Here is a 6,000-nt window from a genome sequence, read left to right as displayed (position 1 = left end):
ACCCGCCTGCTGTTTGTTAGTCCTCCAGGACGTGCTTGGGGCGGAACAAACACCTGATGACAAACATCAGCTCACAATCTGTCATGAATCATGATATCTCTGAAAGCTTCCCTGTAATGGAGAGACACTTACTGACAGATTTATATTCATACAGAAACTAGAAAGATAGTTCAAGATCAGCAAATACATCTTTGTGCATCTCACTATGGTAGTCCTGGCCTAAAAGCTCACAACACAACACAAAATGAAGAACCCTGCAACACAACATCTCACAGCCTCTGAACCACTATCTTCCTTAAAGCTGCAGTATGTAAGTTTTTATTGGCATCATTTGGTCAAAAATCCATAATCATTTGAGCATATTGTAGTCCAAAGTGCGCTGAGTGGACAGTGAAGTTATTATCCTTCTACTGGCCTGGTAAATTAAGTTTTTAAATGCAGGAGCGTGACACTGGATGTCTACAAACACGTGTGCTCAATGGACTGTTTTGGGCTTTACTATTGGCTGCTCGACTGAAGTCAGATCACGTACCATTTGCAATGACGGACGTTCCAGCAGAAGTCTCCATCGCGGCGTTAGTCATAATAGTTACATGGCAAATCAAGCGGAAAAAGGCAGACCGAGGTAGAGAAGCAACAGTTTATAAGGCACAAACATCCTCGCGGATCCCTGTGACTGCGCAGGGTCCATCGGCCACACACACTGGTGTCAGAGGGAGAGTGATAACAGATGGGATAAATTGCGTGTAAATCTAAGAGAAGCTCATTCAAAGTGAATTCATTTTACAGTCTGGATGCGGAATCATGGTTGTCATTCTTCCCTGAGCGATCACAGCAGACTGTATGAGCTCTCTGGCAGGGCACGAGCCAAAGGCAGCAGCCGCTGTTCACAGTGATACGTGCATTGATGTCAGAGTCTCTAAAACACCAGGAAACTCTCCACTAACACAAGATAAAGTCCATACATTTGTCACCAGTCTCTTTTGAGAAAACAGTTGCTAAAAGCGTTCACAAAATACACCGTTAAAGAAGGCTAAGTTTCAAAACGGAGAGGAGAGAGGATTCTACAAACTGCAGCTTTAAAAGACCCCTTTTCTTTTCATCCCTCTGGGTATTACTCACATGGAAACTTCCCGTGAAAGACAGTTAGAGTTCTTTCAGTGGCTGCATTAACTTTGGCCTTCAAAAAAACCTCCTTAAAAAAGCCAAAAAGGCTTCGCCTGCAGACCATTTAATCATCAGCTGCAGCCCACTTTGCTACTTGAAGTGCACATGTCAATGTGATTCAGTGCAGTGTGATGGAAACCTCTCTGCTGCAGCCATTCACCAAATTAATCAATCGTGTTCTGTTTAATTCAAACAGAACGTATTTGTATGACAGGGTCGGAGTAAAAATTCCCTGAACTTGCAGATTTGCTTCATGGTAGCTGAAGCATGTGTTTACATGTTTCTTTTTTTTATTCCAGTAGCCTCTTGAGTTGAATTTCTTACTAGTTGGAAGACCTTACTCGTCAAGAGCGATAACTACGTAGAAAAGATTGAAAGCACAAGCCAGCAGGGACATCAACTGGGAGCAGAGGTGGATGAAAACAATCAGTTAAAGTGTCGGAGCATCCATCAGTCCATCACTGCTGATTGCAGTGGGAAGCGTAATGGTGCACAGCCAGCTGACTGTCAATAAAAACAACCGCCCCTGAACTTTCTCATGCTGAGAACTCTGACACAGACCAGCTATTTATGAAGAATCCCACAGATTAATGCATGGATGAAATTTAACATGTGACAGGCAAGGGATTTATCCCTGAAGGTCCCCCGTGGTACCACAATTCAGCAATCACAGCTCTCTGCGTCCATCCTGTGACTGCTTTTTAAAGGAGGTGATTTGGCTCCCAACCTACGCATATAGGTCACACTGACACTCTGATTGTACAATCTCCCTCTCAGTGGGGGAGATAAAGGGGGAGAAAACTTTTATTCATTCTAGACTTGCAATCGATGGGACTTGTCTGTGAAGTGGATCAATAATGCCTCCCTTTTGAAATCATCAATCATGTCAGTGGCGAATTTAAAAAGTGTAATTAGGAACAGCGTTCTTAAACATCCTGTATTGATGTCTTCTTTGGTAAGGAGAAAGACACCATTCTGCATCATTAACTTTGTATTATTGCCTGATGGAGCCTGCTGCTGCCACCGCTCCACCTGCTGAACTCAGAACTGTGTGTGTGATTGGGCTTTCAGGCCACATTTTTCCTCTCTTTCACTTGCTGATGATGGAAGTGAAGCTTCCCAGCCTCAATTGGTATAAGCATTGTAATGACGCCAGACTGCATGAGAACCAAAGCCTTAAAGTTCAGCTCCATATCAAAAACTGCAGCACTCCATATGTGCAATAATCTCTGTAATTATTTTATTTGATTGCTTGGTTTTAATGTGACACAACATTAAATGGCTGTGTTCACATACTGTCGTGCCCACAATCGTCAGTGTTGTCCATCTGCCTGTCTCTGGTAATAAATCCACATCAATACAGTGGAGAAGACAGGTGGGCAATTGTAATGGAGTAATTTGTTTCAGTTGTCACAGAAATATCAGTCTTTGGTTGGAGAGCAATACACAGCAGGCTCTACCAATAGAACATTTCATCAAATCACAAAGCATGTGACACTATTGACTCTATGAAGCATTGTGGTCAGTGTTATCTTTCTGCTAAACAAAGACATTCAAGGCCACTCTTCCAGCGCATCAACGCTACGTCTTTAATGAATCTACAAATACTTTTTGATTTATTACCAATTTTTTATTTTTTTTGTGCCCACTTGTGATCAAGAATTGATTCAAGAATTTTAGAAGGCATTGATGCTATGCTAACCACCAGGGAAATTCTAAATGTGTAAAGTTGGGAAGGGCTTTCTGAAAAGTCATTTTACTGTGTTTTTATTATCTCCGCCAGGAAGATTTGTTTATTGTGTTTATTCAATTATTGCTTATATTGTTGGTGCCTTCCAAACTATATACATCAATGATGTGACATCATTTACATGTAATTTACATGAGATCAAACTGCTCTCTATTTGGTTCGTGAGAGAAAATGAGTTTGACGCCACTGGGTAAGCTACTGCTTTGCTAAAGCTTGCTCAAAGTGAAAATGTATGTTAAAGCTTGTAATTTTATTGATAAAAATGTGTCTTTGAAGCCATTGCCTTGTCTTTTATATGTGAGGGGTGATTGCTATTCTCTGCCTCACTGAGCAGCCCTTTTCACACGAAATTAAAGAAAATAGATATAAAATAGATATTTTAATAGTGATACCAACAAAAAAAATCCTTACAATTACTATAAAGTACCACACAGAGACTACAACACAAAAGGTGATAATTGGTGATAACTGCCATACACCATGTGATAAACCTATTCAAAGGGGACCAGAGAGAATGAAATTCAGCTTATTTATTATTTTAAAAGGCAGACATTGTCCCATTACTGATGTAATTTAGCAGAAGTTTGCTGCAACAAAAATAAGTAAATCATTTTCAGAGGTGACAAGTAACGAAGTACAAATACTTCGTGGCTGGACTTAAGCAGTTTTTTTTTCTGGTATCTGTACTTTACTTGAGTTTCTGTTTTTTTTTTTTTTTGGTGACTTTTTACATTTACTCCTTACTTTTTAAATCAAATGTTTGCACTTTCTACTCCTTACATTTTAAAAATGAGCTCATTACTTTCAAGACCTTCGAAGATGATGTCTCGACGGAAAAAGATGGAAAACAAAAACCGTGAAGCTTGGACTCATTTTCAGAAAAGGGCACGTCTCCATTCCAGAAACCTGGAGAACATGATTCACATGAGGCTAAAAGAAAAATGTTTAGCTTTTTTCAGATATGCAGGCCCCTTCGTTGTATGGTTAACATTTTCAAGTTTTTAAAAATGTTAAACTCAAAGATGCTCTGGGTTGAATTCAACATTTGCATTTTTTAAACATTTTATTTACAAATCTATAATGAATGCTAAATTGCAGTTGTTCATAAAAGGTAACAGATTTAATTAATTTCCATGTACCACTTTTCTACAAGTTGTTAAAAATGTTAAACTCAAAGCTGCTCTGTTTTTTCTTGAGCATTTGCACTTTTTAAATTTTTCCTTGACACATTTTATCTACACATTTTATTTATTATGAGTGTTAAATTCTCCAGGTGTTCAAAGGTAACAGATTTAACTTGTTTCCATTCTACAAGCTGTTATTTAAAAAAATTAAAAAAATAGCTTCAATAATTTTACTTTTACCAGAGTCATTTTTTTTTATTAAAGTATCTATACTTTTACTTGACTACTAGAGACTAGTACTGCCACTTCTGATTGTATTTAGAACTGGTCAAGTAATATGTAGTGATATGCCAATTATTGCTTGTGATTCATCTGTTTTCCTCTCATATCATGAAAGAAAAGGTAACCTCTTCCAATCGTCCAATCATATTGCGCGCTGCCTGTCCCTTTAAACGTACACATCCTATTGCGTGGTGCGCGCACGGTGAAGTCGGGAACTACACCCGGCTCTGCGCATGCGCTGAAAGTTGCTGCCGCAGACAGCAGCAGCAGTGATTCGGCAGCGCAGGGCAACGGGAGAAAACCTTTCCGTTTTAAACCATGGCGACGCACTAAAGGATGCCTTTGGCAGACGTGAACGGAGAGTGAGTAGTTTGTCTTTGTTTCTTGCCTGCTGCCCGGTGCAGTGTGACACGGTGTCAGAGTGCGACAGAAACAGTGAGGAGGGCTTGATTAGGCAACAATGGGACTGTATGTTAGAGACTGGCTATGTTAGCTAGCCGGGAGCCTGGCCAGTCAGCTGGTTCACTAGAGTGCCAACAAACAGGGTTATAGCTCCACCAAGGCCTCTACAGTGGTGGTAAACTCCTGTCTGTCCGTCATCAGCTGTAGCATACATTTAGGCACAGAAAACTATTAGATTCTTGCTCAAATCTCCTGCCAACTGCACTTATAGAGGCTTGTTTTGTGCAGGCAGTTCGCTTGGTTCTGTTCAGTCAACAATTAAAGGGCTTTAGGTAAAGCAAAGAAATTTAAAAAAAGATATTTTTGCTGTGATTATTTCAGACTCGGTTCTCCCCTCATCATTACAAATGTATGTGGATTTATTTAGGTTATTTGCAGGCTTTTAAAGACCGCTGTGTGTATTGCAGTCATCAGGACAGGCACACACTTCATATATTTTAGAGTTGTACAGATGTTGGGTTCACCTACCTCTGAGGAAGTTGTCTCCACCTCGCAGTGTTAAAGGTGATAACAAAAGGTTGACGTCACTGTGATCATCCTGATCCCGCTGCACAAACCCGACCACTGAGAACTAGTTTCAGCCGAGCAGCAGACCTGCCTCTTCTTACGTTTATAATGTCTAATGGTTCGTGTCTGGAAGGAAACGATCCATCTGATCAGATTTCGGGTATCCCAAGGGCGCACTTAACTAATGGGATCCTATCGACCTTTCTTCCCCTCAGTCTGATCTCTAGGCGGCAGAATCTTAATGTTGCCTTGTGATGAGCGTGTTGTATTGGCCATTAAGTTTAACTTTATTGTTGAAATATAAAGTCATGGTGGTGGACGGATTTGTACTAGACCATCGCCCTGCTGACTGGACCATGGGAATTGTTGGATTCAAAGGGGCAGTATTATGAACAATTCACTTTATAATGGTTTTGCTATAGTGATGTATTCTCTTTAGCCTTATTCAGAGGACCAACGTTGAAAAAGTTATGTTTCTACCCTCCCTTGCTATTCCACATTTTGTAAAGTCAGCTCCAAATGGGCAAGTTTAATTATTCTCCCGTTATGATGTCACAACACAGAAACTCCTCCTGACCATCCTGGCTCCTCCTATCCTACATAAGAATGTGAGCTCCTCCCTCTCCAACTACCTCACGGCCAGAGCCGTATATAGAGAGAGTTGCGACAACGGAACTTTGAAATCCTTGACAGTCACGTGATTTATGT

General features: G+C 40.4%; 1 protein-coding gene across 1 annotated transcript in view; it reads left to right on the top strand.

Moving 5' to 3' along the window:
- The first annotated feature begins 4,563 nt into the window (after positions 1–4,563).
- fam222ba (family with sequence similarity 222 member Ba) overlaps positions 4,564–6,000 on the top strand; it is a 56,550-nt gene continuing 55,113 nt past the window's right edge. The window contains exon 1 of the mRNA XM_028467073.1: positions 4,564–4,685. The gene's annotated coding sequence lies outside the window, so the exon portion shown is untranslated. The remainder of the gene's footprint in view (positions 4,686–6,000) is intronic.

The sequence above is a fragment of the Gouania willdenowi genome, chromosome 14, assembly GCF_900634775.1.
Source record: "Gouania willdenowi chromosome 14, fGouWil2.1, whole genome shotgun sequence".
Classification (NCBI taxonomy): Eukaryota; Metazoa; Chordata; class Actinopteri; order Blenniiformes; family Gobiesocidae; genus Gouania; species Gouania willdenowi.
Note: the sequence above shows the minus strand (reverse complement) of the source record. Positions and strands in the feature narration are given on the sequence as shown.